The sequence below is a fragment of the Pongo abelii genome, chromosome 8 (genome assembly GCF_028885655.2).
Source record: "Pongo abelii isolate AG06213 chromosome 8, NHGRI_mPonAbe1-v2.0_pri, whole genome shotgun sequence".
Classification (NCBI taxonomy): Eukaryota; Metazoa; Chordata; class Mammalia; order Primates; family Hominidae; genus Pongo; species Pongo abelii.
In genome coordinates, this window is record NC_071993.2 from 22,334,891 (window position 1) to 22,356,727 (window position 21,837).

Below are 21,837 nucleotides of genomic sequence, written 5' to 3' on the forward strand. Positions count from 1 at the left end.
AAAAAAACAACAATGACCTAAAAAGACAGGAAGAAATAATACATACAAAAGGAAAAATAATAAGAAAAGAAACCACTCCTAGGAGACTTGTGCCATGGATACTATGGCCCCTCACCCAGTCCCCCCTTCAAGTTCAAGGCTGTTGCTGGGAGTAATTATTGGCTGTTGATGGCTCACAGCTGAATCCGTTTTCTGGAATTGACCTTGGTTAAAGGAAGTTGCCTCAATACATTTATGTCTCTTCTTCAAGGGTAGCCCACAATCCAATGACTGGATTCAATGCAGGGATTCAAAGACTCAGCCCTGGTGCCTTGGATTGGTACATCTCTGAATGCTCTTTCAGCCTCAATGCTCCCGCTGGAGCCAGCTGAGGCCACTGATGCAGCTGCATCTCAGTTTGGCTTTTTCCTCTGCTCACTACTATTTTCTCCTTGGCTTCCTCAAAGGAGTTGTTTCTGACAGCACTCTTCAACAAACTCCTACATGCAAATCTCAGAGTCTCAGGGCATCTGACCTGCAGCAGCTAGTGCTGGAAGTGATCCTAGGAAAGTGGCTTTAAAATGAGTTGCAGGCACAGCCAGATCACCCACTGGCAGGCAGGTACTGAAGACCCATCACTGGGGATAGATGGAGCATGGATACCTCTGGTATGAGACAGTGATACAAGTATTAAAGCATTCCCGGTGTGAGCTGGCGTTGGATACCAGTAAAATGGAATATACTGGCAGGTGCAGTATCTTAGGATTTTGAGAGCTAGAGAAAGTGGTAATTACAAGGATTAGGGAATTGGCTGCTGCTGACAACAGTGGATGCCCCAGAGGAAGACAACGAAAGGCTGAGGTTAATTAATCACCAATTAAAGGCAAGCAGGAAAGTCAGACGGCCTCTTCCACACCATATAAAGAGATTCTCATCTTCTATGAGCCAACACCAAAAGAGGCTAAGAATCAAGCCCGAGCCTCAACAATAAGAGTAATAGAGCTTCAGAATAGGTTGAATAAGGAGAGGGCCTGTTGGGAAGAAGCTGACCTTAAGGCATGGCATGGTGGCATCCTGAATTCCCACATTCTCCCAGACTCTGGGCCTATAGAGTCTGTTAAAGGTCAGCACTGCTCGCTAGCTTGAAGATGATGCAGTCATCTGCCTTGCAAAGCCACAGGCATTCCTTTCAGATCCACTTCTACCTCCTCTTTGAGCCATCAGATAAATGAGTAGAGTTGAGTCATAACATGAGCCAGCCTGCTGAGAGAGGGAAGAGATGATGCTCTCAAAAGGAGACGCAGGACTGAGCTGACATATACCATCACAAACCAAGACAGGATATTTGGTGTTGGTTCAAAGTGAGTAGAAGATAAGGCTGGATAAAGGAGGGTCAATCAAGACAGCATTGTCCTGTGAAACAGGATTTAACCCTGACAAGCAACCTAGGAGTTGGTGACAACACACGACAAGATCTTAGAAGCTTGTAGAAAACATGGCCACATTATGTGAGAGGAAGCGCTGAAACTTCCATGGCAGACAGGAAAATAAAGGATCAAAAGGTTAGGAAAATGTTCTAGAGTGAATATACCCTGTTGAGTGCCAGAAAACCCACTCACCAATGATAGACTGTGGGAGGGGCCAGAGGACACTGTTTGATAAAGCAATAAAGTCATCGGGATGAGGGGCACCAGCATCTCTGTGAAGGTCAGTGTGGCTGTCCCCTGTGGCCTTGGGCTGATATTGGGGATACTGGTACGGAGCTGGGCTCCCTGATAACAATGGGGATGATAGTCTCCTGCAGTGATAAGGGCAGATTGTGGGCTATTATTCTAATGGCTGGCAAGTTTGGATTGAAAGAGGGAGAGGTGTCTGACTCACAGAGATGTGAAGCTGGTTAATGGAACATAGCATCTGTAGGGAAATCTTGGATGAGCAGCCAATAAGCATATTACTCAAATTATACAATCGGGATAAATCGAGGCCAAAAGGGGTGGCTCGCGCGTGTAATCCCAACACTGGGAGGCCGAGTCAGGAGGATTGTTTCAAGAACAGCCCAGGAAATGTAGTAAGACCCCTCCGCATCCCTACAGAAAATTTAAAAATTATCCAGGCATGGTGGCATGCATCTGTACTCCAAGCTACTTGGGAGGCTGAGGTAGGAAGATCACTTGAGCCCAAGAGTTTGAGACTGCCACGAGCCATGACGATGCACGCCACTGAACTTCAGCCTGGCCAACAGAGTGAGACCCCTGTCTCCAAAAAGAAAAGAAAAGAAATCAACCATGGATCTTCAGGAGATTGAGACCAATCACCCCAACAAAAATGACCATATTCTGCCTCATTTCTGGATCCGAGCCACTACTCAGGCTAGGAACTCGTTAACTGAAGGATAGATCAGGTCCCAGGAAGAATTCTATCACCCACAGCAAGTATATATGATAGATTCCCCCAGTCCTTTTTCCAAAGGGACATATAGCCATTTGTGTGGGTGAACTGGGGGAAGAGGAATTCCTGACATTTCAAGGGTTTGAATTCACATTGATACTGAAGGATCCAAAGTGTCATCACATCCCCATTTGCCATAGAGTGGGCACATTCACAAGCCAGGTAATAAATGCAGTCCCGTGTTCAACACCAGCTTGGGCAACGTAGGGAGTCCTTGACTCTACAAAAAATTTAAAAAATAGCTGGGCATGGTGGCACACAACATAGGGAGTCCTTGACTCTACAAAAAATTTTAAAAATAGCTGGGCATGGTGGCACACAACGTAGGGAGTCCTTGACTCTACAAAAAATTTAAAAAATAGCTGGGCATGGTAGCACACAATGTAGGGAGTCCTTGACTCTACAAAAAATTTAAAAAATAGCTGGGCATGGTGGCACACACCTGTGGTCCCAGCTACTTAGGAGGCTGAGGTGGGAAGATCGCTTGAGCTCAGGAGGTCAAGGCTGCAGTGAATTATGATCGTGCCACTGCTCTCCAGCCTGGGCGACAGAGCAAGACCCGATCTCAAACCAAATAATAAAAAATTTGAAAAACCAAGACATATGATAAAAAATGGTTGCTGTTTTTACTCACTGAGTTTTATAGTGGTTTATTATGCAACAACAGATAATAAGACAGAACTTGGTATTTGGAAATGGTGTCTGACTTAAGAAAAACTTGCAGCCTTACCTTTGGGACCAGGTGGTAAGCAAGAGATGGAAGTCCTTAAAGAGCCCGTTATTGAAGGCTTACAAGACAGTAATGAAATAGCTATTGGAGTCTGAAGGAAAGGGGACATATTAAAATTATTAACAGGAGGTACAAACCCCACAGAAGACAGTGGTGAAACTGTCATCTGCAGGAACGCGGACAACAGAAAACATACATAAGGAACTGATAGTTCTGGCTGAGGATATTTACAGGCACACTGCTGAAAGTACTAATTGTTTTTATTTCGCTTTGTTTTTGTTTTTAGCTGCCTATGAAAAGTCCATGAGGAGTAGAATAGAAAAACAAGAGAAATGTACAGTTTTAAAGCAAAATTTAGGGGAAATATAAAGGAATCAGGATTTGGTTTGGTACCCCTTTGTGCGATGACCCTCTATTGAAAGTTGTGTGATGTTTTCATTGTGAATAGAGTGGGAATATAAATTTTTGGAAGGAAGACCACAGAGGTGAAGAGCCACATCCTATCAAGGGTACATACCATCAACATGACTTATCACTGTTGATGTTGATCTTGATCACCTGGCTGAGGTAGTACTTGTCAGATTTCTTCACTTAAAGTTACTCTTTTTCTCCTTTCCATACTGAACTCTTTGGAAGGAAGTCACTTAAGGAGTCAGGAGTTGTGCTTCTCTTCCTTGAGGGCTCACTTTTCTTTTCTTTCTTTCTTTTTTTTTTATCATAGAGACAGGGTCTATGTTGCCCAGGCCAGTCTTGAAGTCCTGGCGTCAACTGATCCTCCCGCCTTGGCCTCCCAAAGTGCTGGAACTACAGGTGTGAGCCACTGGGCCTGGCCTTCAACTTTCTTTTTAATTAGATGTGCTTAAATCTGTTTCTGGGTTCTGAATTGTTTCCATTGGTCTGCTTATCTATCCTTGCTTCAATATCACACTGTCTTATATAAGGGGGAAAATCCCCTCAAAATAATTTATGTTTTCATTTTTAATTGTGATAAAATATACATAACATAAAATGTACATCTTAGCCATTTTTAAGTGTAGAGTTCAGTAGAATCAGTACATTCATGCTGTTGTACAACCAGTTGCTGGAATTCTTTTGATAATACAAAACTGAAACTCTATACTCATTTAAAAACAGCTCTCTATTTCTCCCTTCCCCCAGCCACTGGCAACCACCATTCTACTTTCTATCACTACGAATTTAACTATTCTATGTACCTGATACAAGCAGAATTATAGAATTCATACAAATCATCAATTTGTCTTTTGTGAGTGATATATTTCACGTAAGCATAACATCTTCAAGATTCCTCCGTGTTGTAGCATTGTCAGAATTTCCCTCCTATTAAGGCTGAATAATGTTCCATTGTGTGTGTGTGTGTTTATCACATTTTGTTTATTCATTCATCATTTACTAAGTTTCTATGGACACCTGGGTTGCTTCTACCTTGTGGGTATTGTGAATAATGCTGCTATGAACATGAGTGTACAAATATCTCTTCAAGATTCTGTCTTCAATTCCTTTGGGTATATGCTCAAAGGTGGAATTACTGAATCATGTGATAATTCTATTTTTAATTTTTTGAAGAATCACCTGCTGCTTTCCCATGGTAGCCGTATAATTTTAAGTTCCCATCAACAGTGCACAAAGGTTCCAATTTCCCCATATCCTCACCAGCACTTGTTATTTTATGTTTTTTTGGATAACAACCATACTAATGTGTGTGAGGTGGTATCTCACTGTAGTTTTGATTTGCATTTTCCTAGCGCTAATGATGTTGAGCATTTTTCATGTGCTTATTGGCCACTTGTACATCTTCTTACAGAAATGTCAACTCCAGCCCTTTGGCCATTTTTTAATTGGGCTGTTTAGTTTTTTATGGTTGTTGAATTGTAGGAGCTCCTTCCATATTCTAGATATTACATTTTTATCAGATACATAGTTTGTGAATATTTTCTCTCATCTTGGGAATTACCTTTCCACTCTTTTGATAGTATCCTTTGATGCACAGAAGTTTTAAATTTTGATGTAGTCTATTATCTATGTTTTCTTTTATTGCTTGTGTTTTTAGTGTCATATCTACTCAAACAAATACATAAATCATTGTCAAATCCAATGCCATGAAGCTTCCCCCTATATTTTAAGAGTTTTATAGTTGTAGGTCTTATATTGAGGTCTGCAATACATTTTGAGTTAATTTTTGCATATGGTATAAAACAATGATCCAACTTCATTCTTTTGTATGTGGATGTTCAGTTTTCGTACAACATTTGTTGAAAAGAATATCCTTTCCCTATTGAATAATCCCAGCACTTTTGTTGAAAGTCATTTTGTTGTATATTTAGGGATTTATTTCTGGGCTCTCTAGTCTTCCTCAATACAATTTGTGATGGTTAATCTTATGTATCAACTCAACTGAACCACAGGGTGCCCAGGTATTTGGTAAAACAGTATTCCTGGGTGTGTCTGTGAGGGTGTTTCTGGATGAGTTTACCATGTGAACTGGTAGATTGAGTAAACAGATTGCCCTCCCCAGTGTGGGCAGGACTTGTCCAGTCAGCTCAGATTCAAACTGGAACTAAACTATTGGCTCTCCTGGGTCTTCAGTTTGCCAACTGTAGATCTTGGACTTCTCAGCCTTTCTAATCACTCGAGCCAATTCCTTAAAGGAAATATATACGGTTCCTGTTTCTTTGGGGAACTCAAACAAATACATAAATTTTAAGGTAGAAAAACAGCATTCAAAATTGCATATAGAGTGTGAGTTCAGGTATTTTTATATTAGAAAAAAGTTAACAAATTAAAGCAATATATATTTGTTGTAGATAACTTGGGAGGTAAAGTGTAAAAAAGAAAAAAAATCAGATCCTCTCATTTTGATGTATTTCACTCACTATCAAGAAATATTTACAGATCACCTATGTAAGTAATTCAGTCTTATTACAAAATAGGATTATACTTTTTGGACAGTTTTGTATCCAGCGTTTGGTGCCTAATGCCACATTTTAACATTGCCCAAAGGCATTATTTCTGAAGAACACTATATAAATGTCTGTATAAATGCTTTTTATATATTCTAATGTCTAATGTCTAAACCACAGTTTATTTCACTATTTCCATTAGTGTTTGATATTATCTCTTGTTTACAGTTTCTCACTATTTTAAGTAAAGTTGCAATAAATATAATTGCACTGAAATTTTTATAGATACTTATTATTATAACCTTAGGCATATACCACTTTAATAATAACAACGAATAATTTTGTTTGAACAAAGAAAGTACAACTTTTCTTGAGATTCTTGTACACTGATCCTTTCTTGAATACCTTTCCTCAGCGGTATTTCTGGGCTTTCCACAACTTTAAATACAGCTTTTTTTGTATAGCTCTAGATTTTCCTCTTTTTTTTTCATAGTTTCAAAATGACAGGACATTGTTTTCCTCCGACAGAGAACTGTAGGTTAAAATTCTTAAGATTTTTGGTTATATTATTTGAGAAATTATTGAGTTCTCTTCTCCTGCAGCAACTTTGAAGATCTAGTCTCATCTTGGTTTTAAAATGTATGCTTTATTTCCAAAAATAAAATTGAGTTAATTTAAATGCCATAATCATTTCTAAAACGTTGTTTTTGTTTTGTATCTTTGATGGAAAGGGGTAAGAGTACTTTTTATTTGCTTATAGGCAAAATTAAACTCTTCAAGTAAATAGCAAATTTCTCATATTTCCTGCCTTAATACCACAAATTTTTTCTTACCAAGTCTATCATAGATGGCTAGGTCATAAGTGAGTAGGCATGGAAAATTGATTTCTAATTTCTATTATTTTTTCTAATCTTCAACTGTAAGTATTCCTCTGATAGGGTGTTAAGGATTGAATGTTTCTGTCCCCACCAAAACATATATTCTGAAGCCCTAATTCCCTATGTGATAGAAGCTGGAGATGGGGCTTTGGAGAAGTAATTAGCGTTACATGAGGTGATGAGGCTGTGGCTCTCATGATTGGATTAGTGTCCTTATGAGTAGAATATCAGAGAGCTAGACATTCCTTTCCCAGGTGCATGCACAAAAAAGGGGTCACGTAAGCACACAGCAAGATGGCAGCTTCCCACAGGCGAAGAGAAGAGTCAGCAGAATAAAACCTACCTTGCTGGCACCTTGATCTCGGACTTTTCAGCCTTTAGAACTGTGACAAATAAATTTTGTCTGTTGTTTAACCCACCTGGTCTGTGGTGGTTTTTTTTACTGTAGGCTGAGCAGAGCAGACTAAGACACAGGATTTAGTCGTACATTTATTTTTCAATACTGATCGATGATAAGTTAAAAATTCACATTTTGGGGATCAGGTGTTGGATCCATGTAATCACCAGAATGCATTTCTCTTTAAGAGTCCAGACTTCTGGCTTAACAAGATTGAAGATGGAAATGATTTTGGGGTAGCAATCCAGGATAAGGTGCTGGAGAGGGTGAATGCCGTCAAGACCAAAGTGGAAGCTTTCCAGACAACCATTTCCAAGTACTTCTCAGAATGTGGGGATGCTGTGGCCAAGGCCTCCAAGCAGACTCATGTAATGGATCACCGGGCCTTGGTGCACGAGCGAGATGAGGCAGCCTATGGGGAGCTCAGGGCCATGGTGCTGGACCTTAGGGCCTTCTATGCTGAGCTTTATCATATCATCAGCAGCAACCTGGAGAAAATTGTCAACCCAAAGGGTGAAAAGAAGCCATCTATGTACTGAACCCAGGACTAGAAGGAAAATAAATGATCTATATGTTGTGTGGATCTATATCCACACAACAACAACAAAAAAAATCACATTTTAACCTAATAATCTGTATGTTTAAAACTTATGTTTTGGTGACTGGTAAAAAAACATAAAGGGGCGTTCTGGGATGTTGATAATTGTTTACAAAGATGTGTTAACTTTGTAAAAATATATTCGGTTGTACTCAATAATTCGTGTACATTTCTGTAAGTATTTATGCTTAATCGAAAAGTTCCCTTTTCAATCATATTTCAAACAATTAAAATATTAAGATTTTTCTTAAAAATGTAGGCTTTAAAAATAACTTAAGATTTAAGTATTTAGTGTGATCTATAGACATAGTTTATTCTCACCCTATTCCTGTAAGCTCAACACTTAGTTTCAACATGTAAAAACATAAAATACACTGACATTACCAAAAGGGATCAACCCCAAGGACTTAAAATGAAATAATACAGTTGATAAAATTAACATTCTTACTTAATTAAAATTTTTCAAGTTCTTTAACTATTTTCTAGTTAAATGTATTATAGCTTATTCTACCCTCAATTCATTGCTGTTTTCAATTGTAGCTATAAATTGAAGAACATTTTAGGCCCTGTGTCCATCAAAATTCAGAGAAATAAAAGTTCATATTTGCATTATTCATTATCATGTATTATTCATGCAGAAACAGAGCAGTTAGGTTTCTTCAGGCTTTTTTTTTCTAAACTTTGCATTGCATGACATCAGACACAAGTGTTAGAAATGAAAGCAGAGACACGTTAAACCATGTGGCTTCCTCCTAGCCTCCATTATTTTCTAAAGAAACACTTGCATTATAAAAATACTTTAAATGAATGACTTCTATGACTTTTGTGACAGATCTTTAATTTTTATCTATTATCTGTTTTGTCCTTTTCTGAATTAGATGAATAGTACGTTCTCTAATGAGTTTTTATTTTTAAATCACAGCAATTGGTTCACCTTTTATTATGTTACTTCAGTGAATTTCCCTCTGATTTTGTATACGCAGTTTAAGTATACAACTCTATTAGCAATATTAGGAACATATTTACATACTCAAATATACAACATAGCCTTTTAAATGCTATTCAGCCTTTAATTAAAGCTTTAAATGATCTTGACATATATCTGAGTTTGGCTGGTATTACAGAGCCCAGAAATTAAGGACAAAAAGATGCTCCTCAGAAATAGCATTTATTGCAACATCTACAACCATGACACACTGAAATTTTATAAGGCCAATGCATCCATAAATATTTATGCAATTCTTCCAAATTGTTGCCCACCTGCCTTTTTTTTTTTTTTCTTGAGACAGGGTCTCACTCTGTCACCCACGCTGGAGTGCAATGAAGTGATCACCATGCTGGGTTAATTTTTTATTTTGTGTAGAGATGGGGTCTCATTCTGTTGCCCAGGCTGGTCTCCAACTCCTGGGCTCAAGTAATCCTCCTGCCTTGGCCTCCTAAAGTGCTGAGACTACTGGTGTCAGCCACCCACACTGGGACCCACCTATCTTACCTGCCTGCAAGAGCCAAGGAAATGGCCTAAGCCCTTGTCCACATAATAACAGCAACTGCTTCTGCCTACATTAGAGGGGCGTTTTGCACTCAGTGCGGCACCTCCATTCCCATTTAATTCTCCTCCATTTTCTGGTCTCTAAATCATATTAATACCCAAAATAGGGTGAAATAGAATGTACTTAGAAATTTAAGATCAAATTTTAAACTGCCACCTAGGCCCCTGGTCAAGTACAAATTCTGGTACTATCTCACAAAAGTGTCCTGAAACAGGGGTCTACGTGGATGTCCCAATTCCCAAACATCAGCTTGGGGTCAAAGAATCCTTAGTCTCTAGACTCCATGGCCTGAATCTAACCTGAATCTGTCTCTTTCCAGATTTTGCCTGCCTCTCTCTCTCATCTTGCCTTCTGTACCTAAATGCTAACAAACTGTTTCCCTAAGACAGGTTCCCCAGGAAGACTTCCTGTTCACACACAGCTTTCATTTGAATAAAATTGAGCAGCCCAATGAATGCATAATTTAACAATGCCCTTTAGCACACCACAAATGTTGTGTTGGTTTTTATTTTACCCCCTTTACAAGACTTGGAGCAAAATATTAACGAAACTTCATAAAAACCAATTCAAGTATCATTTTGGTTTTAAATTCACTAATTAGGTAGCTGTAGTTTAGAGGAAGGAACTTCCAAGAAGGCAGTACATCAGGGAGGAGCTTGGGCTTGGGCCTGACTACCCAGGTTCCACACTCACTGTGACTTCCGGCAAATTACTCAGCTATTTACTCAGTCGCACTGTGCCTCAGTTGCCTCATCTGTACAACGGCAATAATAGGACCTGGAAGACTTATGAAGATTACATACATTTCTCCACGAAAGCACTCAATAAAATAAATCTTTATTAATATGTCAACTGAGCTGAAATATAACGAATATAAAACAATATATCCACAGGAATAAGATATATTAGTTCTTACACTTTTCTTCAAAACTGTCTTTCAATTTTCTGTAGTCCAAGCCAAGACAATAATTATTATGATGAAACTATGATTATTTCTCAAAGTAATAAAATGAAACTATTTTGAGAGGGCTTTGCATTTGGCGAAATAAAAGGTGGAGGACGTTGAAAGTAGAAAGTTGAAGCAAAGTATGGTAGCAGCTTCACTTTTAATCTTTCTCATCATTCTTTGTTTTCAGGTTTAACAGTCATACTATTGTAAAAGAGGTTTTCTCCGTTTCTGCATTGATGGGAAGTGTTGCAGGCTTATTCTATTCTCTACTAAATTCAAGCGTTTTCGTAGAAAAAGTAAAATATAATATATATTCTTACAATATTGTCCACACGAAAGATTTACTACACAAAAATTATTTCTGAAGGCATTAATACCAGGAACAATTAATGTTTAAGTCGCAAACGGAGATGTTTACGCTGACAGGGAACAGACAACAGGGCGGCCATGCTTCAACAAAATGTAAGAGTTTTCAGTTTGCAGCTTGAACTTGACACTGTTGAAATGCATGGCTTTCGGTGGCCCCGTTACACTTCACGCGTCACGAAGCCGAGCAAGACCAGCCCGGGCCGCGTTCCCCGTGTACGCGCGGGCCTCCGGGGACGCGCAGAGCTGGAGCGGCGGGCGCGCGCGGCAAACGGGCCCGCGCGGCCTCTGCGCGTCCCCGCTCCAGCACCCTGGCGAGGCCTAGACCGCCGTGACGACCCCGGGGAAGGGCTGGCCGCGCTCACCTGTAGCCGGGAGAGGACAGCGGGGGAGAGGAGGCCGCTCTGCATGGGCCGAAAGCGAAGGGCTCGCTGGCTGGCCGCGCAGTGTGGGTCGGTGGTTTCTTTGCTTGATCCCTGGAAATCCACCCCTTCTTAGCCCGGAGGCCTGAACTCGATTTCTGCAAAACTTCCCGCAACCATCTCGTAAAACGAAAGCGCGTCCCTGGGTGGGCTCGAACCACCAACCTTTCGGTTAACAGCCGAACGCGCTAACCGATTGCGCCACAGAGACTCCCATGTTGGCCGCTCCTTTTGCCTCGGCCTTTATGAAGAATAATAAAGGCAGTGTGTGGCTGTTTCTGCTTTCTGATTGGTACTATCAGAACCAAAATGTTTTACTTCACGTTTCCAACCGTCTTAATTCTATTTTCCACCTTTTAAGCATATCGAAAAATTATACAACAAAATCAAGCGGCATTGCAGAATGCAAAATGTATTAAAATACTGTTGCTCCCCCCGCGCCAACTCCCATTTGGGACGTTGTATTTCAGGAAAATAACTATTTCTTCTTAGTTTTCTTTTATAAGAAAATCAAAGCTTTCATTTTGTGAGCTGAGAAACTTTCCCTTTGTTTCAAACAATTTGCCCAGTGCTTCGTTCGCTCATCTCTCGTGATTTACTTGTGTAGTATTCCCAAGGTCATCTGAATTTTATTTATTTGGCTGCTTTATTTTTATATTCAGGTATTACTAAGTGCATAGATGAAATCCCTATTTGTTTTGTACTAAATACAGTACAATGATTTCACACTAACATTTTGTTACTGGGAAGAAACATCAGGGAAAAAAACTACAGGAACATTTCTTAGTTCCAGTGCGTTGTAGTTTATTGCTAAATCCGCCCTCCTCCCTAGAATTAGCCTACACACCCACATCGAAGCCATACCACTTAAAACACATCTCGAGGGATAATTAAAACCCAATTTGAGGAAAGAGAAGTTAAAGAAGAAAAAGGAATGATTTATAACTAACTCCTGAAAATTTTTAGCACAGAAACATTGCAGGTAAACATGCTCCATTCCTATAAATACTTAAATGAAAATCGTTCCCTTTGTGTGAATGTTTCCTGGTGTCTTTTAAGGTACACTTCTAAGTTCCAAACGCTCTTTTTCTCCCTTCTTCTCTCCTCAAATAATTGCGAGTTTCCACTTGCGAACGTGATGTTTAAATTTTTAACAGTCACTAAACTGCTCTGTACAGAATCCCTCCAAAAACAATCGCTATCATGATTTATAGACGTTGTAAGCGACGCGTCTTAGTCTAATCAGCATTTTGAGTTCCCGTTGCATGGTAAGACAACTTAAATTGGCTTTGGAACCAATTAGAAGCCGAGTTCCCTGAAAGCGTTGAGATGTTAAACAGCTGTGAATTCACGCCAAGCTGCACCACGCCACTTTCAACAAACTTTTGGAAGTGCACTTGAAATTTTTGAATTTGAAAAAACAGTCTAGGAAATGCTTCTACAGAGTGTATGAGAAGTCTCATTTCATTAGACGATGCTGCTTTCTACTTGGTAATATTTTATGTACCTGTTAATGGGAGCTAAAACTGTCAGGTACTGGCTTTTCTTCTCCAGATACCAAACTGAGTGTCCTTTCCTCTATTGTTTTTGTGACTACCCAGTCAGAACAGACTGCAACTGGTGTACCTCACTGCCCCTTCATTCAATGTTTACTCTTGTGTTTAAAGTAATATTAGGAACGGTTCTACTCATGTAAATCTCTTCGGCTCCAATATCTTTTCCTCACTTCAGTCATCATACTAGCATTTGACTTCTAATAAGAGAGATAATGAGAAACAGTCGATGAGAAAAACTAACTCAGAAAGGAATATTAACTCATTCTAGGCTAAAAAATTGTCTATGTAGGTACCACTATTGGTTTTAAAACTGTCTTCAAGCCTGGTTCTGTAGTTTTTAACATTTTACATAAAATGGCTGTTTCCACGGTTACTTAGCTCTGCCTTTTTTTCCTCTCCACTTGAAACTACTTCAAAGGAGCATATAAATGTTTAAAATATTGAATGGACTCTGAACATTTTATTCCAATGGTATATATCAAGCACATCTTTTATGCGGAATGATCACTGACAAAAATAAGGGAGAAGAATGCATTGTCATCTAAATCTTTGTGATTATCTCATCTTAGGCCATAATATTTATGTTCAGTTTTTAAAGCCAAACTAAGCCCACTGGATTAATTTTAGAAACATACATTATCTTTTCTTAATTTTAAGATAACCCAAGACAAATGAGTCCTATAGCTTCATTAGCACTTGGGTCTCTATAATTGCTAAAAGTAAAATGAACTGGGCATTTTGCCCCTTTTTTGGTATATTATACACAACTGAACTGCAAATTTACTTTTCCCAAGAATATGTCCTATCAATGGGGCTCATCTGTGCAGATTAATGGGCATATATATTTTATTTTCTTCTTGAGAGAAAGAGAGAAAAGCAAGAACATGTGTGCAAATAGGATTCACCTGTCTTAACAGGCAAGCCACAATGGACCATATTGATCTATAGACCTTTCAGATACCATGAATCCAAGGCTTTCAGATAATATTCTTCCAGCTTCATCCCAACAGCATAGGCAACTCACAGGGTTGCCATTAGCATGATGGTGCATGACCTGAATTCTTCTTCATTTCTGTATTTCAGAAGTATGGTGACGGAGTCATTAAAAACGAAAAATCCAGTTGAAAAAAAAATTTTTTTAATAGCTGGGTATGGTGGCTCACACCTGTACTCCCAGCACTTTGGGAGGCTGAGGCGGGCGGGTCACCTGAGGTCTGGAGTTCAAGACCAGCTGGCTAACACGGTGAAACTCCGTCTTTACTAAAAATACAAAATTAGCCAGGCGTGGTGGCAGGCACCTTTAATCCCAGCTACTCGAGAGACTGAGGCAGGAGAATCGCTTGAACCCGGAAGGTAGAGGTTGCAGTGAGCCAAGATCGCACCATTGCACTCCAGCCTGGGTGACAAGAGCAAAAACTCCGTCCCAAAAAAAAAGAAAAAAAAAAAGTTTGGAATTGTTTTTTAAATCAAGTGAGTTACAGAAGTCATCCCAATAAGTGGAAGACGGTGGCACCAGGAAATAAGTTAAAAGACAACACTACACAGATGTCTCTAAGAGCAAGAGGAGAACTATGAAACCAATTCTTAAAACAAATGCAAATCATATTTTACAACTGATTTATAAGTCAAAGTAAATCGAACCCTTCCAACCAGCCTCAAGCTTAAAACCACGTTTCCTACTCACCAAAAGTATCCTTCTCATATAAAAGTGGAGGACTAAGGTCAGTTATGTTTAACAAGCCAAAGGAGCGTCACAGAAACTAGCATTCGACTGGGCATAGTGGCTGACAACTGTAATCCTAGCACTTTGAGAGGCTGAGGCAGGAGGATAGCTTGAGATCAGGACTTGAAGACCTGCTGGGCAACATAGGAAGACTCCATCTTTACAAAAAATCCAAAAATTAGCTGGGTGTGGTGGTGTGTGCCTGTAGTCCCAGCTACCTGAGAGGCCAAGGCAGGAGGATCACTTGAGGCTGGGGAGGTTGAGGTTGCAGCTGCAGTCACCTGTGATTATGCCACTGCACTTCAGCCTGGGTGACAGAGCAATACCTTATCTCAAAAAAAAAAAAAAAAAAAAAAAGGCAATCAGCATTAAGGTATATTAGCATATTTCTTTTTTATTATTTTTTAAAGTTGTATCACTTAGTTGGAAAATCTTGTGAAATTATTCAGATAATTATCTCTAAAGAGACATGGTTTAAGAGAAAAGCTAAAGGGGGGCAAAATAATGCATCAATATTCTGCCTGGTGGGTTCAAACAAAAATTATATATAATTTTTACTTCATGGACCTCTCTTTTGTATATGAAAATACTTTCAAACCATTTTTATAGCTTTAATAATGCAGAGCTAAAATTTTAATCACTGCAGATCTCTTTAGTAGAAGAGTGTTATTTGCAAACAGTATCAATGATTTCATCTGGGTCCAGACCAATAGAATCTTGGATCTAGCTACAAATGGTTGGGGGGTGGAGGGGTGAGAAGAAGAACTTTAACTTTCTTCAGTATACTGGGGAAACTTCTGCTGAAAGACCTTATGGTTATCTCAGTAAATTGGCTAAGTTGTATCTCATTTTCCATCTCCTGACTACAATGCTATTAGCAAGGGAGCCACAGTCTTCAATTTTCCATGATGTGTTCACAGAAACAACTTGAGGCAACAGTTCTTTGGTGTTCAATCTATACAGTAAAAATGCTGATAAATTGGCAGTCCCGCCTATCTTTCTGAACTCAGCTATTAAAAATCAACATTAAAAATTTTAGAATAGATACAAATATCCTCTTGCCATTTGCTTCAAAATAATAAAGTAAGCAGGTGCCCAAGGAAGACTTGACTCCTCAGCTGTGACTGCCAGAGGTTGTGGGTAGGGAATAGGCCGGTCAAACAATCCACTGAGGAACTCAGAGACACAGGGGAGAAAAATACAGTGTGGAATGAATTCAGCAAGGTAGGCAGATGGAGGAGGAAGAGCACTAAATATTGCATGATTCAGGGAAGTGCTCCTTTATTTCCTCCTCTATAAAATTAATAATATTTGCCCTATTAGATTAATTAATTAATCTAATTAATAAGCCTATTAGAAAATAACATGTGATTTATGTTTTTTCACCTCTAAAATGTTAGACAAATATGCCATTTAAAATTTTTAAACTCAGGCCAGACACGGTGACTCACACTTATAATCCAGGGTTTGGGGAGGCCAAGGTGGGGGGATTGCTTGAGGCCAGGGGTTCAGGACCAACCTGGACAACATAGCAAGACCCTTTCTCAACAAAATAATAATAATAATAAAATTAGCTGGGTTTGGTGGCACGTGTCTGTTGTCTTAGCTACTTGGGGAGCTGAGGCAAGACGCTGACTTGAGCCCAGGATTTTGAGGTTACAATGAGGTATGACCATACCACTGCACTCCAGCCTGGGCAACAGAACAAGCCCCTGTCTCTAAAACAAACAGAGTTAAAGATGAACAGTTCTGTTTAAAATAAATGAAAGAAAAAAAATCCTACTTCAATCAGAGGGTACGATTTTGATCAAGTAAAGAATCTAAGCCTCTTGCATTAAGGTAAGGATGAGTTATTCAGGAAAAGCCAGCAGACAGCATCACACACTTCCTGGTGGTCTGCAGGTGTTCCCAGCAGTGGCATAGAGGGAATGATATAAGGATGAAACCAGCCTGGGCAACATGGTGAAACCCCTTCTCTACCAAAAATACAAAAAGTTAGCCGGGTGTGGTGGTGCATGCTTGTAGTCCCAGCTACTCCAGAGGCTGAGGTGGGAGGATCCCTTGAGCCCAGGGAGATGGAGGTTGCAGTGAGACAGGACTGTGCCACTGCACTCCAGCCTAGGTGACAGAGTCAGACCTCATCTCAGAAAAAAAAAAAAAAAAGATGAAAACACTGCTCTCCATTTCCACAATTCCAGTAAAATTTCAGGTATGGGGGGTACAGACCAAATGCCCCAGAAATGGCTCCCTCCTTGCTACCTTGAATTAAAGGCAACTAACTCATGAAGATAGTTGTTCCTAGTAAAAAGTTGGTACTCAGCGCACTGTTCATTCAACAAATGGTTGTTGCATCATTATAATTCTGAAAACATATAAACATTATCTTCGGGATTTATAGATATGGGTGCTGATCTAGATTTTAAGTAAACGATATAAAACCCATATTTGAAAAAAAAGTTTTTGTAGAATTACACTATTCACCTTAGACTAGTGTAAATAGCAAGCGCTCTCATGTATTTTCAGTATGATTCCACCAAAAGGATGATTTTAAAATATGAAATCACAGGAATCAAGTACTCGCCCACTGCCTGGAATTTATGGGCTATAGAAAAAGTTGGTTTATTTTCCCTGTGGCTCTTTCAGGTCATTATTCCTCATCTAGCAGCCCAAGTTTCCTCTTCTTTTATTTCTTATCTGTGGTCAGTCACATGGATTCGACCTTTGCAATGTCTCTCACCTTTAGCTTTGTCCTCTCCTTCTCACCCCCATTCACACCACTCAATATTAATCCAATACATTCCACGTACCTGTTTCCCTGCCATAACCTACACTCCAACAAATGTGTACCAAAAATAATACAGCATAATAGATAGCATATATAATGCACATTTACTGTTAGACCCTGTGCTAAATACGACACAGGCATCATTTTTCTCTCATCTACTCTGTAAGACAGGTACTATGTTATGTCTGTAGATAAGGAAATGATGGCTTAAAATGGTTTAAATTTTAACTTTAAATCTGTTTAAACTTCAAATAAGTAGCCCAAAGTACCACCTGCTCTGTCTTGTTTTTTTTGTTCATCCCGCTACTTGGAACACCCGCCCATCTATCTCACCTACTAAAATCTTATTCCTCCTTTAACTTTATCCTCATCCTCTATGAAACCTTTCCTCCTACCAACTAGATGTAATCTTTCCTTCTTGTAAACCCTCTCCCACTTTTTACTTCTTTAAATCTCACATTATATTATAACCATATCTGTGCTTAATTCCCCCTTCTAATTTGTGTACTTCTTGAGGTTAGAAACATTATCCATCTTTAAACTTACATAGCACTTGACTTAGTTAATTATAAAATGTGTTGGATAATTGAAAATTGATAAGTGAAAATAAAAGAACTATATTAAATATTTTTTATGAAAAACCATTGCAGTCGGCCGGGCATGGTGGCTCATGCCTATAATCCCAGCACTTTGGGAGGCTGAGGCGGGCTGATCACCTGAGGTCAGGAGTTCAAGACTAGCCTGGCCAACATGGCGAAACCCCATCTCTACTAAAAATACAAAAATTAGCCAGGTGTGGTGGTGCATGCCTGTAATCCCACCAACTCGGGAGGCTGAGGCAGGAGAATCACTTGAACCTGGGAGGCGGAGGTTGCAGTGAGCCGAGATCATGCCACTGCACTCCAGCCTTGGCAACAAACCAAGACTCCGTCTCAAAAAAGAAAAGAAAAGAAAAGAAAACCAGTGCACTTTACAGGTCCCTAATATGAAGCAGACCAAAAAATTGGCACAAGATTATCAAGGGAGTCTTTAGGAATCCCAAGTTGATCAAAGAAAAGTAATAAAAATCCAAATCAGTTATTTGTTTAAAAAAAAAACTTTTTAAATAAAGTTTTTAAGTTTTTAAAGTTCAAAGTACTGCTATTCCTGAAGGTGATTTTATAATAGCATCATTAAGACTAAAGTGATTTTCTAGATTTATTCATTTAACAAACACTTTATACAACACTTTATGTTAGACACTATTGAAAGTCATTTTCAAATATTTACTCATTTAAATTTCATAACAACCTGTGAGGTAGGTTTCAGTATTATTATCCCTCTTTTACAGGTAAGGAAATTTAGAAGTTATATAACTTACTCATGATCACACGGCTAGTGACAGAGCAAGGAATCAAACCCAGGCATCCTTCTCTAGACTTCTCTCTAAACCACTGGGCCATACTGTTTCTATTTTTTTAAATTACAGAATAACTCTTATGTACTGTATAGTTAAATATTTTTAAACAATTTTGAAACGTTAAAAATCTTCCATTCATTTCAAATGTGTTAATTTTGACATAATTTCAGGCTTAAAAGTTGAAAAAATAGTACAAAGAATTCAACCAAATTCCCTAAATATTGTCATTAATCTTTTCTTTCTTTCTCAATGTGTATGATTTTTTTTTCTGATCTGTTCTGATCTTTTTAATGAACTGTTGGATTTGGTTAGCTAATATTTTGTTGAGGATTTTTGCATCTATGTTCATCAGGGAGATTGGCCTGTAGTTTCTTTTATTTGTGTCTGTCCTTTTCTGGTTTTGGTATCTGGTAATGCTGTTCTCACAAAATGAATTTGGAAGAATTCCAACCTTCTCAATTTTTTGGAACAGTTTGAAAAGATTGGTATTAGTTTCTTTTTTTTTTTTTTTTTTTCAGGAGTTTCGCTCTGTCTCCCAGGCTAGAGTGCAACGGCATGATCTCAGCTCATTGCAACCTCCGCCTCCCAGGTTCAAGCGATTCTCCCGCCTCAGCCTCTAGAGTAGCTGGGATTAAAGGCACCCATCACCATGCCCAGCTAAGTTTTTGTATTTTTAGTAGAGACAGGGTTTCACCATGTTGGTCAGGCTGGTCTAGAACTGCTGACCTCAAGTGATCTGCCGGCCTCAGCCTCCCAAAATGCTGGGATTACAGGCGTGAGCCACCGTGCCTGGCATGGTATTGGTTTCTTAAGTATTTGGTAAAATTCAGCAGTGAAGGCATCAGGTCCTGGAATTTGAGGGAGACTTTTTGATAAGAGGCTTTTTATTACTGATTCAATCTTGTTACTTGCTGGTCTAGTAATGAGACCAACCTGCTATTGGACCTTCATGATTCAATCTTGGTAGATTCAATGATTCAATCATGATTCTTCAAATGTATTCATGAAGAAATAAGAATGTTTAGATCTATTGGTCCATTCAGGTTTTCTGTTTCTTCATGATTCAATCTTGGTAGGTTGTATGTGTCCAGGAATTTATCCATTTCTTTTAGATCTTCCCATTTTTGGTTTATAGTTGTTCATAAGTCTCATGATCCTTTTGTATTTCTGTGGTATCAGTTGTAATATCTCCTTTTTCATCTCTGATTTTATTTATTTGAGTCTCCTCTTTTTTTTCTTAGTCTAGATAAAGGTTTGTCGATTTTGTTTATCTTTTCAAAAAACAACTCTTTATTTCAATGATCCTTTGTACTGTGGTTTTTAGTCTCTATCTTGTTTATTTCTGATCTAGTCTTTGTTACTTTTTCCTTCTACTAATTTTATGTTGAGTTTGTTCTTGTTTTTCTAATTCCTTGAAATGCAAGGTTAGATTGTTTGAGATCTTTCCGTTTTTTTGATGAAGGTGTTTATGTTATAAATATACTCAGAACTGCTTTTGCTGTATTCTATAGGCTCTGGTATATTGTGATTCCATTTTCATTTGTCTCAAGAAATGTTTTAATTTCCTTTTTAATTTCTTCATTGACTCATTGGTTATTCAGGAGCATGCTGTTTAATTTTAATGTATTTGTAGAGTTTTCAAAGTTCTTCCTGTTATTGACTTCTAGTTTTATTTCATTGTAGTCAGAAGAGATACTTGATACAATTTCAATTCTTTGAAATTTGTTCAGACTTGTTTTATGGACAAACATATGAACTATCCTGGAGAAAGCTCCATGTGTTGATGAAAAGAATGTGTATTCTGCAGCTGTCAGGTGACATGTTCTACAGATGTCTGTTAGGTTCATTTGGTCTTTGGTGCAATTCAAGCCTGATGTGTCTTTGTTGATTGTTTTTGTCTGATAATCTGTCCATCACTGAAAGTTGGGTGTTGAAATCCCCTACTATTATTGTATTGCAATCTATCTCTCCCTTTAAGTCTAATAGTATTTGCTTTATATATTTGGGTGCTTTTTTCATGATCTGTTTGAGAGTAAATTGCAGACATGATATCCTCTAAATACTTCAGTGTGTTTTCTAAATTAATGTATTATTTTACATAACCACAGTACAATGATCAAAGTAAGCACTTTTTTTTCTTTCGTAGTGAGGATGAAGTTTTGCTTTGTCGCTCAAGCTGGAGTGCAATGGCATGATCTTGGCTCACTGCAACCTCTGCCTCCCGGGCTCAAGCAATTCTCCTGTCTCAGCCTCCCAAGCAGCTGGGATTTCAGGTGTGCACCACCATGCCTAGCTAATGTTTTTGTATTTTTAGTAGAGATGGGGTTGGTCTTGAACCCCTGACCTCAAGTGCTGGTATTACAGGCCTGAGCCACCGTGCCTGGCCTAAAGTTAAGATCTTGACATGGATACAGCACTATTAGAACTAGGTCCCAGTCCCAACTACAGACCTTCAGATTTCACTAGTTTTTCCCATGAGTTCCTTTGTTAAGAAAAAAGAAAAAAAATCCTGGACCATTATTTGCATTTAGTTGTCATGTCCTTCAGTCTTCTTTAATCTATAACAATTCCTGGGTCTCTCTTTCTCTCTGTATCTCTCTTACTTACTATCATGATGTTGACATTTCTGAGGAGTACAGGCCAGTTATTTTGTAGAATGTCCCTAAATGTCAGGTTGTCTGGTGTTTCCTCATGATTAAATTCAGGTTAGGCACCTTTGCTACCTCCATTGAACACATTTAGCGAACTGGGTATTGCAACGTCAATCTGAAACAATGGCAAAATGAAAAAGGAGTGTGATGCTAATCATGAGTTTGACGGAAGCAGAACTTCTCAGTATTCCTCAACTTCATACAATAAGAATAGTCCCAATTATTACAGTCAAATTAGTAATATTCTTGAAATAATAATTAAATTTTTTATTTTAAAATTCCCTAACTGTATCTCTTTCTCTCTTTCTCATATTCCAGGTACATATTCACCAGATATTTCTAATCTGCCATTTCATCTCCTGAGAAATACCCATCAGAAAGGAGAACAACTATTGTATAAAATTGGTTCTTATTCTTTGGTGAGCTGGAGCCCTTGATGAATGGTCATTGCGTTTTGTGGTTTGAAAACCAACTCCTTTTACATTTGG

General features: G+C 38.7%; 1 protein-coding gene and 1 non-coding gene across 11 annotated transcripts in view; both read right to left on the reverse strand.

Annotated features, from left to right (window-relative positions):
- Positions 1–21,837, reverse strand: part of EBLN1 (endogenous Bornavirus like nucleoprotein 1) — a 108,276-nt gene that overhangs the window by 9,848 nt on the left and 76,591 nt on the right. For 5 of the 10 annotated variants that reach the window (XR_008510338.1, XR_008510326.1, XR_008510318.1 and 2 more), the window contains one exon: positions 7,430–7,838. The exons of 2 other annotated variants lie outside the window; for them this stretch is intronic. The gene's annotated coding sequence lies outside the window, so the exon portion shown is untranslated. Of the gene's footprint in view, positions 1–3,157; positions 3,249–7,429; positions 7,839–21,305; positions 21,465–21,837 lie in introns of those variants that run through there. 3 more of the 10 variants (XR_008510335.1, XR_008510330.1, XM_063727511.1) reach the window with 2 other exon arrangements.
- TRNAN-GUU (transfer RNA asparagine (anticodon GUU)) lies at positions 11,373–11,446 on the reverse strand. Its single transcript has one exon. It is a non-coding gene; the product is annotated as a tRNA-Asn (tRNA).